The 16,745-nt window shown below is 43.0% G+C and overlaps 1 protein-coding gene across 7 annotated transcripts in view; it reads right to left on the bottom strand.

Annotated features, from left to right (window-relative positions):
• The window catches only part of LOC108612466 (uncharacterized), a 50,683-nt gene that overhangs the window by 24,894 nt on the left and 9,044 nt on the right, over positions 1-16,745 (bottom strand). Inside the window, exon 1 of one of the 7 annotated variants that reach the window (XR_016269641.1) lies at positions 5,681-6,636. The exons of 5 other annotated variants lie outside the window; for them this stretch is intronic. The gene's annotated coding sequence lies outside the window, so the exon portion shown is untranslated. Of the gene's footprint in view, positions 1-5,680; positions 6,637-16,745 lie in introns of those variants that run through there. One more of the 7 variants, XR_016269640.1, reaches the window with a different exon arrangement.

Genomic DNA, 16,745 nt, shown 5'->3' on the forward strand with positions numbered 1-16,745 from the left:
CACCCGCATCAAAAAAAAATGTAGAGAACGTGCATCAGCTGCATATTCATGGCAAAGCCTTGGCTCTCTTGAGAGCTTTATCTGCCGCAGGTGTGTTGAGAGCACAGCAGCTGGTCATTGACATGGTAATGGAGCAGTGGCGGCAGATAGAGAAGAGAGAGAAGAAAAAGAGAGAGGGGGCGGTGCTATCAAAACTCCAGCTGGGCTCAGTAATTGTATTGCCTGATGTATTGTGGCATTTGTGCCCAAGTCTCTATTGATTGAAGTTTGCCCAAATTGTGGGTTTTGCAATTGACAGAATTCCGAATGAAATTTCCAATTCGAATTTCTAAAAAAAACGAATGAGCATTGCTGAGGTATGTAAAACATTAAATATAAACAGTTTAAGACTTGAGGAATTTAATACAGGGCTGGTATATCTAAAGATCCCAGGCATATATCTAAGAACTCTTAACTATCAGCTTGTTTTTCTTTCTAATTTCAACAATTTCTAGTCTATAATCGTTATCGAGTCTCGAACGATTTCTTTCCCGCATTAATTTCCCAAGCTTTAAATGCATCTTGTAGAGATCTTTTAACTCAAGTTCTCTTCAACCTAAATGCTGTTCTATATAGGGTAATGACAACTGAAAATTAATCAGCTCGCAATTGAAAATTCCAAATGCTAACACACTTCGAGTCAAGGCAAGGCTGGTACTAAAAAGTAAAGGCGCAGAAATTCAGACATTGGCAGAGAGGCCAACCGAAGCGAAGCGAAGCGAAATAGCACCCAAAGTCCAAACTGCCAACTGGCAGCTGCCAGGGAACGAGATTGTTTTGCGCAGCGGCAGATGAGCTGTTGAAATTGCAAGTGCGGCACTTGCTCAATTTTTCATGAACCTCCCACAAGTCAAGTGGGAGCGCTCCAAGCTCCAAGCAGAGCGACGACTCAATACACTGCGAAAATCAACTCAAGCATGTAAGCTGCAGCTGGAGCTAAATAATTGAAGATGTAGCTGATGGGACACACAGCGGCTGGCAGTGTGTGGTTGAAGAGTTTTGCCCGAGTCGCAGCAACCCACACAAGGCAGCAAATGGAGCCACGCGAAATCTGTGAAAAGGTGAAATTAGCAGCCAACATCCGCATCGGCACAGGCATCAGCATCGTCGTGGCCAGACAATAAGGCGAGCTGCGGCCCTTGACTCGAGCCAGTTGAAGCAGCCAGCGCACTGCGATGTATGTAAATAAATGGCCAAGAGAAACGACAGCCAAAGCCAGAGCCAGAGCCAGAGCCAGGCCAGAGCCAAAGCCAATGCTAAAGCAAAAGCCCAAGGCCAAGGCAGAGCGCAGGAGCAGTCGAAGCAGCCGGCACAGCCATACAGCCTATGGAACCTAAAGATAAGACCCAGACCCAGACCCAGGCCCAGACTCCAACTGCAACTCAAACACAGGCTACGTAGCACGGCAGTCGCTGCTCAGTGGAGCTCTTCTGCTCTTGATGCTCTGCGTTCTTTCTTTTTATATATGTATACCCTGTAGTCAATGAAATGGGAAGTTTACATTTTTGGTGAACACCTGAGTTTGCCAAAATCAGCTAGAACTCAATTCAGACTTGTATACCATATATAGTATACTAATTTATAGAAATCGATAAATGAAAATGGAAAAACAGAAGCATAAAGAAATATATATAATATAATCAGAAAAAGATCCAAAGTTAATAAATATAGATTCGTAAGACACAGAGTTTTCAGAAATTTGAATTTGCTGAATGCTATGAGTTTTATCGATAGTTTTTCAGAGTGACCAAAATCGAAAAAATATTTCAAAACCGAAACCGCCACTGTTAGTACTTTTTAAAGAGCTCTCTGCAGGGTATCTAGCAGCCGTTCACTTGCCCTCCAAATAAATTCCTTTTTCACTTTTTTTGGAGCCTTACTTTTTCATTTTGGGTGTGAGCGCGCGTTGCGATAAGATCAATGTGTGAGGAGCCTCGACCCAGACAGACAGACAGCCGGACGAACGGACGGACAGATGGCCGGACAGACGGACTGTGGCATCTGCAGCAGGTGTTTTGCTTTTCTGCAGGCGGCTGCAACACAATATGGGTAACGAGCTGGCCCCCAAAACGGGGCAACTTTATCGGCGCATAATTCACACGGCTGCCTGTGGCCAGGCAGATGTCCATGGACCGATGATGGCGATGGCGATGCTGATGACGATGACGATGACGCTGGCCTGGTCTCGGTGGCTTGTGAATGTGGCTGGCAGCATTTTGATTGACTCAAAGTGTGGCTAGCCGTGAGCTGTGAGCCGCTCGTGTGAATATATGAAAAAGAGCCAAATGGCAAACAAACAAACACAAACACACACACACACACACACACACACACGCCTACACTGACACATGCACAGAAAATAGCTGGCCAAATAGCTGCAGGAGGTGAAACATAAAGCACAGCTCTGGCTTGGCCATGAGCCACACGTTCATGGAGCAGCAGCAGCAGGAGCAGTGGGTGCAGGAGGAGCAGCATCACATCCGCATTCAGCACGTGCAGCACGTTGCCATCTAGTTCCGCTATGTCCCCTCCATGCCCTCTGCTCGCCCACACAATTCCAGAACGCTTAGAATTCAAAACATTTCAGACAAATTGGCGTCGCTTTCAGCTCAACGTGTGACAAAATGCAATGTAAACAAAGTGAGAGGGAGACCAACAGAAAGAGAGAGAGAGAGAGAGATAACTGCAGCAACATCTAACCCACTGAGCATTGTCCAGTTGCAGCAGCAGCAGCAGCAGCAAACACAAAGTGCCCTTCATTAATTTATGCCAAGCCGTTGCTCAGACGACGTTGACGACGTCATATGAGTGGCGCCTCTTGCTCCGCATGCTCCTGCTGCTCGGGGCACCCGGCTGTAGGTGACGCTTTATATGCAATAAATAAGCTGCTGGCACAGGCACAGACTCAGGCTCAGGCTCTGGTCCAGTCACCATATCTGAATAGAAGCCCAAGCGAGATTCAGCATCAGCAGGAGCAGAGGCAGCAGCAGCAGGCTGACTGCTGTGGGAAAAATGTTAACGAGCCAAGTAGCCTCATAAGGAAGTGAAGAGAGCAAGTGGGACAGCTGAAGAAACAGAGGCAGGCGAGACTAGAGAGGGGCGGGCCAAAAGGTAGGTCACACATCGCATGCCACCGTGGGCCAAATTGCACATTAATTAGACTAAATGCGAGTCTCAGTCGAAGACAAAATGCAAATTGAAATTGCAAATGAAAAAGATTATGATTAAAATTAAAAAGATTAGCAAATGATATCATATATGGGCAATAGGCAGGCAGTCTATATCAACTAAATAGAATTGAATATGTTATCCAAGATCAATTTATTTCAGATATATAGAGATTTACAGAAGTATAACAGAGATATAACAGGGAATATACATTTTATTGTTTATGGTATAGAAAAAACAAATAATATTATATTTAGTCGAATAGAGGGTGGATGGAATAGAGGAGGTCGTGTCAGCTTCAGGGAAATTCCATGTCTATATGCAATTAGAGTGCTCGCTCGATAAGAACTTCTGGCATAACAAATTGATGGCAACTGCTTGTAAATCACTTTTTCATTCAAGAGCCCACACACTACTCAGACATGATACGGCACTATGGGCGCTATGAGAACCTATTTAAACTGTTGTAACTGTTTGTAAACACTTGACATATCTTGGCGGCAATTAAACACTCGCTTGCCACAGCACACAATGCGAGGCGGGACAATGGGGCATATGCGAAGAGTAGTGAGTAGGAGGAGGTGGAGGAGGGGGAGGGGCAGCTGTGTCTATGACACAGTCCCCAACCCTATTTGACAGTGGCAGCCACTTGGCGAGCGGCGCCACGGCAAGATTCTGTGCGCCATTCATGAGGCAAGCATGTGACCCATTTTTTCGACCAGTGCACCTCAGTTCCGCCCGGCAGCTTCACTTGGCTTGTGTCTCTCGCGTCTCTTGGCTGTTGTTGTTTGCTTAAATGTTTGCCTATATATGGTCGGGCGACAGCTATATAAATATGTGAGCAGCTTTTCACACCTCACTGCATTCGCTTCCTCTTCACCATCGGCGTTGCCAGACAGCGACGAAAATTCCACCTGGACAGGCTTCAGAAATTCGACTGCTCGAGTTTTCAGCTTTAACAAAGCAAAACGAGAGAAAAATAAAAAAGAAATGCAATAAAGTTTTTCAATAACTTTGCGACTTACAGCAAATTTTTTCATATAGCAAATTGTGTGTGGGCCATTTTCAATTAAGCGAAATTAAAAATTTATTACGAGCGGCGGCCAAAGGAAAACAAAGGCAAGCGAAAAGCCCACAAAACGAAGGCAAATAGAGAACTTCATACAAAAAGTGAGAGATGTTTATGTTTTCATTAATAAAAAACAAGTCGCATTGATGCAGTCGAGCGTCACCGACTCCATAATACTCGCTCATGGGCGAGCTTTGTTTTGGGAAGAGGTCAAGAGAAATAGATCATAGGGGAAGAACTAGTTTCATTACGATTCGCCACGCCTCCAAGTAGATTAAAGATATGATTTTAGGTAATTCATATAAATAATATCTTTGAAGATACACTCTCTCTGCCACGCCCCTTATAATCATCGATATATATATATATTTTTGATCTAAATATGATCGAGATCTCCCGTCTTTATTTCGGATAAACAGTAAATCTGGCATTGCACCAAACCAATCAACTCTCTTTACTTCGTGAGCGAGTATTAATATTCTATAAAAGGAAAAGTAAAACAGGAGCTGGTATAAGAGCAAGTGCGTCGGTGGATGATTGAGCTGCTGCTTGCCCTTCTACTCCTGCTGCTGCTGCTACTGCTCCTGCTGGCGTTGCTGCAAGGGAAAGAGACTGAAGCAGCAGCAGCAAGTGAATGAAACAGTTGTAAAGGGGGTTAATGGGAGGAGTACGGTTAGAGATATATGTATGTATGTATGTATGCACATTTTATATATATTTCTTTTCCCCTTTTTATTTGCCATTGAAGTTTTAATCATTGAAATGACATTGACAGACGGACAGACAGAAGCGGAAGCCTAGGAGTCGAGTGCTTTTTATTGGGGCAGCAATATTTATGGCGCTTAAGTGATTATTGAATTTAATATTTGCTTTGCTCGAATTGCACAACTTTGCCCATTGCGAAAGTTATTAATGATGAGAAAAGCGATATGAATAATGATGGAAAAGCAGAGGGAATAGAAGAAAAAGCGAGTAAATGCAGCACTTGAAAATAAATGTAAAATTGAATAAACGGAAGTGGAATAAAATAGGAAAAATCTATTTGTTGAATGTGCCAAGTGAATAATTTTCTATGAGATGGAATGGAATTGATCTGCATAAAAGAGAGGGGGGTACCTCATACCCCTCGTATAGTATATTGAGTATATGATAATTTCTGTGAATTTAGTTAACAAACTCTGCATAACAATCAAAACCAAATGCAGCTCTCTCTTTCTCTGTTAGCCAAATTTCACTTATGAATTTGTGGCTTAAAAAGCCCAACAACTTGGCCCGCAAATCAATGATCATCATTTATGAAATTAAGTTTGTTGCCAGCTCATAATTTGCCACTAAAAGTCTAAAAGTGTTTTGCAGCTAAGACGAAAAAGTTTCTTGGCCAAAACGAGTGTTTAATTGACAAACCTTTTTAACGAGTCCAAACAGCTGCTCACTCTGCTTCCCTCTTTCTCACTCTCTGTCTCTTTCTCTGTCTGGGGATTAGTTTTTCTCTTAAAGTTGGTGTTGTAATTCAATTAGCATAACGAACATTTATGTAGCTCCAGTTACTTGTTTAAGTTTTGCTCAATTAAAACTTTTGACAATGTGCCGCACACACAGGCACACACAGGCTCACACACTAGCGCATGTACACACGTACACACAGCTCATATGCAGATTTGATTTTATTTTATTTTTTGTTGCTGTTGGCCCAACTTGCCATAAATTTGAATTAATTTGATTTACTTCTGTGTGCACACACACAACCACACACACGCACACATACTCTTACACACAAATAAACACACTCAACTTTTTACTTCATAAATTTTGCAAGTACATTTCAAGTAAATACAATTTTCCGTCGCACTAATAACACACTTCCGTTAGCTGCGGCAGCAATGGCGGCGGCAGTTGACTTCCGCTTACACCTACACACACGCACACACATGCACATGTATATGAATACGTACACATTCACTTACAGCTTAGGCCGGCTAAAATACGTTGACAACAGCCGATTTACGTTTTTACAACTTTTTTATTTGATTTGATTTCGTTTTCTTTTTCTTCTTTTTATTTTGTATTTTTTTTATATCTTTTGTTTTGTAGGTTTTTCGCCCTCTTATTTATTTGCCGTATTGTTAAACAAAAAGTCGCAGTTCAACGTACGCTTAGGCACAGGGCACGCAGCCAGGGCACTGGGCAGAGATCAGCCGGCAATGGGGCTCAGATTTACGTGATTGTGAAATGTATCTTTGAGATACGCGCGCGCGCTCCGTCGCTCCGACGACATGTACCAAGCGCCAGCGACAACAAACGCAGACTGCGGCGCTGTGTGTGCGAAAAAAAAGCAGCAAATAAACGAAACTTTTTTGCAAACTGTTGAAAAATCGCACGGGAAAATGTTGTGAAAACCAGGCAGCAAGCAACACGAGGCCGGCAACACACGAAGCTGCGGGCGAAGCAACAGCCGAAGCTGTCGAAGCTGCCGAGCAGCAGCAGCAGCAGCAGCAACAAGAACAACAAGCAGCAAGCCAACATCAGCAGCGGCAGCAGCAACAACAACAACAACTAGTCAAGTGTATCGGCAGCAAGCCGAAGCATCCAAATGTTGCCAATGCGGAATGTTGCTGCATGCCAGAAACGTGCGCATGAGAAAATGTTGCTGAGCATCTTGTTGCGGTTGTTCTCGCTTTTTGTTGCCAAGCTTGCTGTTGCTGTTGCTTTAGCTTTGCTTTTTTGTTTAGGCGGGAAAATATGTGTGCCGTTGTGTGTTGTTGTTGTTGTTGTTCTTACTGTTGTATGGAGCGTGTAGCTGCTGCCCTGCCCCGCCTGTTGCAGTGATTATTTTGTCAATTGCAGTGACACAAAGGCATCTATCTAACTTTTGTATCTGTGCAGCTATCTATCCGTATATCTTTATATCTCTATATCTGTATCTATGGGCACTAATGCGCGCCGCAACGATTATTCCGCTGTTGTCTTTGTGGCATCAATCGAGAGGGGGAAGGGGAGGAGCGGCTGCGGCAAAGTGGTTGGGGGCAATTGCAACAGTTGCAACAAAGCGAGCCTAAGTAGTTGCCGTTGCCTTTGCCTTTGCCTTTGAGTCTCGTTGCAATTGCAACTCTTTGAACTGCATTTCCCAGCCCCTTCCCCTCCCCCTTCTCCTTCTCCTGCCTCGACCCCCCACCCCCTTCGAACCACTCAATGGGAAATTGATATTAACATTTGGTTAAAAGCTTTCGCATTGTTTAATTATTTATAATTTGCACATAAACTGATTAGCCAATAAGCCGCTTGTGTGTATTATGCAAATGTGATTTTCCACTCCATAAAATGCCAAAGTGAAAAACTACTCAACTGAAAATGCGAAAACGGGAAAACGGGAAAATGGAAAATTCGGAAAATGGGCAAATTGCCATAATTCCATGCGTACTAAAATGTGTAAATTAAATTTTCATAAAATACACGCATATTTCATTAAAGCAATTACACATGCAATCACACACACACACACACACACACGCATAACCACAAATTGAAATGCATTTAAATAAAATATTTCAAGCATTTGAACCAAACAAACCACAAAAAAAAAAACAACAATAAACTGCGGCTGCTTCAACTCAAACTAACTGCCAAATAGCTTTTGTTGTTGTTTCTTTTGTTAATGTTATTCAGCATTTTCATTAGCTTTTCCTCTGGCAAGGAAAGAATTTGATATAGGCTTAAAGACTTAAAGTTTTAGTACAGAATCTTAGGGCAAAAAGAGCCTGGAACTAAAGTTAAGTCATATACAAATAATCAGAGCTTGAAGCTTAAGCTGCAGCTTTCATTCGACTTAAAGCTGTACTTGGAACTACAACTTTTAACAATGCTTTAAGCTTTCCCATTAGCCCATTAAGAACTATAAATACTAATAATAATCATAAATTTTCTATATATTATTCTCATTTATATTCAATTTATATATATATATATATGTATATATCTTCAAAGGCTTCTCTTTACTTTAAGCTTTTCCTCTAGCTTTAGCATAAAGCTCGATCCCCGCAATATACGACAGTTCTAAGCTCCATTCAACTTCCGGCTTTAAAAATATTTTCTAAATACAAACTAAATTGTGGAAATTAATTTCAATTGCCTTCAAACTGGACCCGCAGCTGCTGCCGGGGCAGACGAGACAAACGAGGCAGCAGCAGCCATCGAAATGCTGGTAATTAAGCGCTTTAGAGACGGAGAAAAAAAAATCAGCAAAGGAGAGAGAAAAAAGCCCAAATTGAAGCAAATTTCGCAAGAAATTAAAATGGAATTTAAAAAAAAAAAAAAAAAACTGAATGAAATGCCGAGCAGCGAGTGGGCGTGGCATAACGTAAACAAGTGTCGTTAGCAGCAGCCACAAGCGGAAGCAGAGGAAACCTGTAGGAGGATAAAAGTGGAGCTTGCTCCAAGCTGAATGCGACTAAAAAGCAAACATCCGTTATTATTCGGGCAGCCTCTAAGGAACAACAATGACACTAGCTGAAAGCGCAGTTTAGTTAGATATGAACAGCAGAAGAGGAAGCTGTATAAGCGAGAGCTAGTTGAAGGCCCACTTAAGTTCGATGGGAAGTGGAGGAAGCTAGGTCAGTGGCAGCAGTTTAGTTTAGGCAATTATTCATAGAGATTTATGTAAGCTTAAAGTTTGAAGCTTGGGTGTGGTAAAGCTTTAAAATTATATTGAGATTCTCAGTATTCTTGGTTAGTAAAGCTGTAAACTTATGTTGAAATTCTCAGGGAGTGTGAACTTATCTTAAAAGCTTTAATAAGTTTACTAACAAACTTTCTAGAAAAAAATTAACTTTACTAAGCTCTTAAGTCTGTAAGTTAAACTTTAAATATGTAGGTATGAATATTTAAAAATAGATCTTATATGTGTTTATACTCAAGCTTTTAGTTAGCTGTGATCAAGCTTTCAATCAGTTTCATGCATGAAATATCTCGTAGACCTTGGGGTATATTCCCCAAACTTTAAGTACAACTTAGACTCTAAGTAGATGCACATTTGCAATGATATAAAAGCACCTACATAGATTCACCACGAAAACCAAATGAAATTTCGCTTAAAAAGCTTTTTATCTCAGAGCTTTTAGCTTGCTACTCACACACAGCTGATTGTTATGTATGTGATGTGCGCTTTACTCGTGATTAATTTGCGAGCTGAAGACAATTTACAGCTGGTGTTATTGCGGCTTGAGTGTAGTAAAGGCGACTTGTCGCCCAGCACCTAGAAAGTATGCAATGGAAATTGTTTGCAGCGCCAGTGGCGCAGGCAGAGGCAGCAGCGGCCACGCCCCCACGCCTACACGGAGGCAGCGACACGCACAGAAGAACAAAACGTTGCGTACAACAACAGCAAGAAAAGCGCACAACAAATTTCTTTATAATTCACAAAGGAAATGCCAAGCTCAAGCAGTAAAGTGAGCACACAACTAACACACACACGCACATACACACGCACACGCACACTTGTCTGGAAAGTGTGGAATATGTAGTCAAAATGTGACACAAACATGTGTACGTTCAGCTGCCGCCTACGTCAACTGTTTGCCACGCAGCAAGAAAAGGAGCAGCCAAAGGATTACACAAACGAAACAGGAGCAGGAGCAGGAGCTGGAGCTGGAGCTGGAGCAGCAACTCTAGCTGTGTGGCAGTAATACGTGCGTTTCTAATACGCAACATTGTGCGCGCCATACATCATAGGCAAAGGTCCTGCGCTTTTTAGGTGCTGCCGCGCCCGGGGCAACGTCAACAAGAAGACGACACGAGCTACACTGAGCGAAATGGGCAGGCAACAAGTCACAAAAGCTGCCCCTATCCAGTTAGATATACGAGACGTCCCGCTTAGCATGCATAGACATATGTTGGGCCCGTTTTCGCGCAGTGTATGGCCTGCCAGTTGGGCGACCTTGATTGCGTTTTGCAGTCGACTGTGACTCGGTCGTGGGTTTGGCAAACGCATAAAATGTATTTAACACACAATTTATGTCCGCACGAGGCGCTCAAATTTACAGGCCACAGGCAGTGGAGCAGCAGCAGCAGCAGCAGGGGCAGCAGGGGCAGCGAGAGTGGGCGGGGGCCGAGTGTAGCAGGAGGAGGAATCGCCGTGCAGCGGCAGTTGCGGCACGTTTACACAGGTTTATTTTATTAGCGCGCTGCGCAGTGGCACAAACGTCTTTTGACAGCATTCTGGACTACGCTCGCACAGGCTGCACAGTGGTGCAAAGTTGTGTGTGATGCACAGTGATGCACAGTGGCACGAAAAGCTCAGGACAAAATGCCAATGATAGCTCAAGTTAAGAAATCAAAAAAAATATATATGTCTATGTATATATATTTTTTACACACATTTTAGTCAGTTGCAACCACTGTGCCATTTATTCTAGACAGGCAAATTGGCCCGCAGGGCCATCAAGCCAAAAATCATATGTTTTATACATGCGGAAAAGTTCCAATTCACAAGCTTTTGTTCTGTGTGTGTGTGCCGATGTGTGTGTGTATGTGTGTGTGTTGTGTGTGTGCTGGAAAAAGTTTAATAGTCTTCCCTTTAAGATTGCCAGATTTTTTGGTTCGCTCACTCTTCGCTTGCTGCGTCGCAGCAAAGTTTTTATTTTGCTTTTATGACTTGGAAGCTTTTGCATTTTTAAGCTGCGGCAGCAGAAGAAGCAGAAGCAGAAGAAGAAGAAGAAGGACACACGTTTTATGAGGCCCCACAACAATTCGCATTATTGCTACAAATGATCGACCTGATGATAGGTAAACCCTTCTCGTTTTTTTTTTTAATCCACTTTTATGGGCAGCTCTGAAAACAGTTTTCCTTTCGCTGGAATTTAAGGCATTTCCCCTGCCGCAAAACTCATTTAAAACTTAAAAACTTGCACACAATTATGTTGTGAGGCACACCCACATACACACACACACACACATGTGGCATGTGACATTTTCCCAGGCAGACGGACGTGGCAGGGAAAACTTTTAATTTTCCGCAAATGCATGGCAGACCCTTTTCTTAAAAAGAACTTTTCATTTTTAATTAAATGGCAGCCGCAGCTACTCCAGAGATGGGGCGAGAGACTCTCTATGAAGTTCGCTTGCAGCACACAGGAAACGTCACAGGGAAACGAGAAAAACTTTCGGGAAAACCGCCTTCTACACTGAAGCTCAATTAGTTAAAGGCGCGCGCTCGCTCGCCCGTTTGGCTCAATCAAAGCCGAACAACACAAAATATTTGTGCCTCAGCCCACAAATCGTGCCATTATTATTTGTTTGTTTGGGCTGCTTATCAGCTGGGTTCGCTCCGAGCTGAGCCCGAAGTGGCTCAAAGCCGAACGCTGATCACATCAACGGGCAACGGGCATCCCGCACAGTGGTGCGAGCACGGCTCATCATGGAAGCAAAAGTGTAAAAGAAAATAGGCTACGATTGATGGGAATCGCAGCGCTGTTAAGGATTGATGGCATCTCCTAGTGAGAGTCTCTAAAGTAGAGCACTCTTACAATATTCTCTTTTGCTCTGCACATCATATTTTTCCATACTCCCGCCCCACTGTGCATAGTTAGCGGCCAGGCGTAGGGGCAATTGCAGTCACGCATCTCACGATTGCGCTATTATATTCTCACCTTATGATGACTGACTCCGAGCCTGAACTTGCAGCCAAAGCTGAGCCAAAAGCTGAAGCTGAAGCTGAAGCTGAAGCTGTTAGCTGAGCCAAGGCAATTGAAAAGCCGCAAACAATAATTGCAGTTGCCAAGGCCCAAGCTCCAAAAAAAGAAGAAGCAGAGCTACTGCGGTCGAAAATGAACAGCTAAGACATACCCAGCACTTGGCCGAAGAAAGAAAAATGAAATCTGAATGAAATGGAACCAAACTCAATTAAAGTGCCTAAAATAAATCAAATTGTTGTGCCTAGTGTCGCTTACAGGGTATTACTAGGTATCTTGGAGTGTTGTCTAAGAACCACAATATATTCAATATTGTTGCAGATGTTTTATAGTAATTTCTACAACATTTCCAAACTATAGCAAATACTTCCATGTCAAAATTTGATTTACACGATAATTAATTTGTATAAATCTTAAAAAATAATATAAATTTAATAATAAAATAATAATAATAAATTCAAATTAGCCTCTATCAATGTTAAGTTAAATTGCCATAAGAAAGATAAATATTTAAATAAATAAATATTTATTATAAATATTTAAAAATATATTTTATATCAATTCGATACTATCTAACCTCCCTTAAAAATACTAACTACAGGGTATTTGATATTTAGAGCAACTACATATTTCATTATATTTTTTCATTTCAAACTAATTTTGGCACTCTCTCTACTCGTTTGATACCACCCTCTACTACATTTGAATACAGGGTATACAAACCGCAGCAATTTCAGCACCGCGGCTCATCCTGTTTTGAATGTTTTTGCTTTTTTGTTTCTTTCACTTGGAGCTGGCGATGCGAGCGGGCCTGAGAGGGGGCGCGCGAATTAGGCAAATTGTGTGCAATTTCTGTGCGCGAGTTGAACTCGCAATTTTTGTTTTGGTTTGGCTTTGGCTTTGGCTTTAGGTCTGGGCTTTGGTTAAGGGGTTCGCAGCCATCGCGATTGATTGTCTTTGCTCGTTGTTAACTGTAACTGTGCTACGATTCGCGTTCGCTATCGCGCGCTCAGCCCACGCGAGTTCACGGGTTCAGCTGGCTCAGCACTTGTGTGTCATCCGGCCCCTCCTCGCGTTCCACTGCTAGCCAGCGCCGTTTCAATGCATTCTATGCCCCCCAGCCATCGTAGTCGAGGAGTTGCAGCAGCAGCAGCAGCAGGACGACGAGCTCAGCTCTACCTTGCCTCTGTCCGCCCCTTGCCGCTGCCCGCATCTATGCCGGCTGAAGCACCTTCATTAACATAGCTGCTCCAAGGAACAAAGAGAGAGTGAGAGGGGGGCAGCTGAGGGCAGACGGAATATAGGCAGCTGGCTGAGCTCGGCCCGCCGCCTGTGGGCAAGGAATTTTAGCTTGGAATTTGCTGTAATCCGATACAATTTAGCGGCTTAAAGCTTCTGCCTGCTTGACGCTCAAGTTTCTCATCATCTTTTTGCAGTCGTTGCTATACCACCGCAAGCTCCTCTGCCTCTTGCCCTACCCCTACCCCTACCTTCTCCACTGGGGCAGCGAGGCACGCGCTTGTTTCTTTTATCCGCCTTCGCTTTTGTCTTTTTTTTTCATTTTTTAACCAGGGAGTATGACAGCATTCTGACAGCAGTGGGATATGGAGGCAGAGCGGGAGGTCTAGGCTGTTCCGGGGGGGTTGTTCCGCTGCCGGCGAGTAGAATGATTAGATGCCACTTCAAAGGTCTCTCCCAGGCATTTCCATTTAAAGCAACAACAGCGAAAAACTTGACAGCGAAAACCATCGAAGGTCACAAGTAAAAGTTCAAGTGATTTCGAAGTAGCAATAAAAATATGCTAATCATTTCAGAGCAGATTCCATATGAGAGAGTTCACCTAGGGGCAGGGCTAGATGTCTATGGGGAAAAGGCGCTGATGAACGGGCCTATAGCTGCCAGGAACTTCCGAGTCTACCATATTGAGCATAAGCTAGATGCAACTGAATAATATCTACATTCAAGTGGATCTATCAAGTATGGTTGGGTTAAGGATAGTAGGGTTAAAAGGGAGTTAACGCAGAGACCGATTATTGCTGGATGAGTCCATGAGTCCTTGAAGTTATTCAGTTTACCAATCAACTATAGTTTAGGACTTCTAAATGAGATTAGAATGGGATTTTCGTCATAGAACTATGATTTTGACAGTGAGCAAAGGTAGAACAACTTCTCCTTTCAACCACATTACCATAGATTACTTTATAACCCATCTCTCTCTCTCCCTCTCTCTCTATCTCACTCTCTCTTTCTCTCTCTCTCTCTCTCTCTCTTTCTTTATATCGTGAGGGTATTCCATATTCGTCAATTGCTCAACGTTCTTCTGCATCTCGTTTTCATAACTACCAACCCATTGGGTCAGCAGCTCTGTCTACGTTTCTGTCTCTGGTGTAGAACGCGCACATCTGTGCTCATAAAATATGCCACGAAATCCGCTTTGCTTCTTCTTCTTCCTCTTCTTCTTCTGCGGCTGCTGCTGCTTCCCACTCAGAAACGCAAATCCAACAAGGAAAATTATCAAAAATAATAAAAAAACAAAACAAAATATGGAAACAGCGGAAAGTAAGACAAGGAGCGACAGATGGAGGCATACAAAATGCATGTTGCAAAAAGAAGAAGAAGAGGAGAAAAGATGGAATCTAAACAATTTGCGCTTACAACTTTGCTCGAAAAGGATTACGTAATGTGTCGAGGCAGAACGCGGCCAGCAGGAGGCAGGTATCGGTGGCATAAACGCAGCCGAGGGTATATGCAACAGGGTTTCTACTTGTGCTCCTGCTCCTCCTGCTGCTGCTGCTGCTCCTACTGCTTGTTTCTGTTTCTGCAACCGGCTTGTGGTGCTTGGTAATTGTTTTTCACGACACGTTCAGCTGAGCTCCAGAATGGGAGGCAGGTGGGCAGGGCAGGGAGGTAGGCAGGCCAGCCCCCACTGGCTATTTACTTGGCTGCACGGCGTGCTGCAAGGGTTGCTTGCCTGCCTGCCTGCCCTCTAATTGCGTGCATATAATTATGAGGGATTTACAATTGGGGCGTGGGGACAGGAGAGATTTAGAGGAGGGGCGGGATCCCTGCAGATCCCTGAAGCGTTAATCTGCGCTGAGTTGTTCAGGCAAATTGACTGCTGCCAGGTGCTGGGGTATGCCATGTTTTCTGTGTTGCCAGTTGTATTTCGAATACCCATCCATGTGGGACTTATAAAGGATGTGATGAGCTCTCCTCAGAGCATGTCTGATTTTGTGTCTGTCCTGCCATATGTCAATTCAAATATAGATATGTATATATTTATGAAACATCTATACTCCCAGACAGCTACTGGGTATGTCCTAGTCGAGCTATCTGAAGTTGAGCACGTTTACTTGTTCACTTTTTCCACTTGACAAATTATTAAATTGTAACGATTTTTTTTACTCTGATGCGACCCCAGCAAAAATATATTTAATTTAAATATTTAAAGCTTGCAGCCTGGCAGCTTCTGGCAAATTTGCTTTTCAGGCATTTGTTTGAGCTGTTTGTTTGCACTGGTCAGAGGGAACTCAACGTTGAACCCAAACTCAAATATTGACTGCATCTGGTTTAGTTTCCAGCTGCATTACACAAATGCAAATATGAATATGAATACTGAGTATGAGTATGGGCACGAGTATGAGTATGAGTAGTCGTTTGTGCCTGCATACGAAATGCATTTATCAAAGTCCGAGCTACTTTCAAGCTAGTAAAGTTCATACTCAAATGGCAGAATCAATTGTGCAAATAATTCGACCAAAAGAAATTACTAAATACGAGCTGAAAGCTTCAATTGATTTATGTTTAGGTAAATAAGTAAATATATCTGAATACACGATTAGTTTACATTGCTTTAAGCTCAAGTGAGGAGCTTAGGAAAGGGAAAGGGAGATGCTGGAAATACAAGTTTTGGCCTGCGATGGAAACCTCAAGTTCAAGTGCAGATGGAAGCAGGAGATAATTTTCTGTCCCCCTCTCTTTTCTCTTTTCTCTCTCTATCTGTGTCTTTTTCTCTCTCTCTTCCTCATTTTCTGGCACTCTTTCTCTCTGTTTTCTTATTTTCTTCCTACCATCTGAATGAATTTTCTCCTTCTGTCTATCTCTCTCTCTCTCTCTCTCCCTCCCTCCCCTCTCTCTCTCTTTCTCTCTCTCTCTCTCTCTCTCAACTCCTCCACTAAGTTTACATTATTTAAAAGCTTTATCTTAATCTCTCGCACCCCGATTAAATTTCATTGCTCATTATTCCTTCTTTTATTTTTTGTTTCCCAAATAAATTAAAATTGTAGAGCACCTGCAACATATTTTTTTAGCTCACTTCCCCATGGGTAAATCAATACTTCCTCCAAAATAAGAAACCCAACTGCATTTCCTTAATATAAGCATAAAGCACATATTATCACGCTGAAGTTGAAACAGCCCCTAGTTAGTTGAAGATGACACCAAATCAGTGTAGTCAACACCTGCAGCTGTCGTTTAGCGCAGGTGGCAAAAGCACGCCCTGGGGGCAGGACGCACTAATGTGATCATAAAATCAATATATGCCCAGTGATTGGAGTCAGTTTTTTGTACGGCTTCAGCCACTGTCATTTTTTCAATTAAATTATCAAAATACGCAGCAAGAGAGAAAGAAAGAAGTTCGAGGAGTTTCAGACAACTTCAACTTTAGCACGTGCTGTCACGCAAGGGAATGCGGGAATGCGGGAAGGAAGCGGCACAAAGGGGAGCAGAGGGACTTGGGACTTGGGCACACGGGCACAGCGACTGTCATTTCCCCCATGTGACGCGGA

Source organism: Drosophila arizonae, chromosome 4, assembly GCF_054131065.1.
Source record: "Drosophila arizonae isolate 15081-1271.41 chromosome 4, UAZ_ARI_1.0, whole genome shotgun sequence".
Lineage (NCBI taxonomy): Eukaryota > Metazoa > Arthropoda > Insecta > Diptera > Drosophilidae > Drosophila > Drosophila arizonae.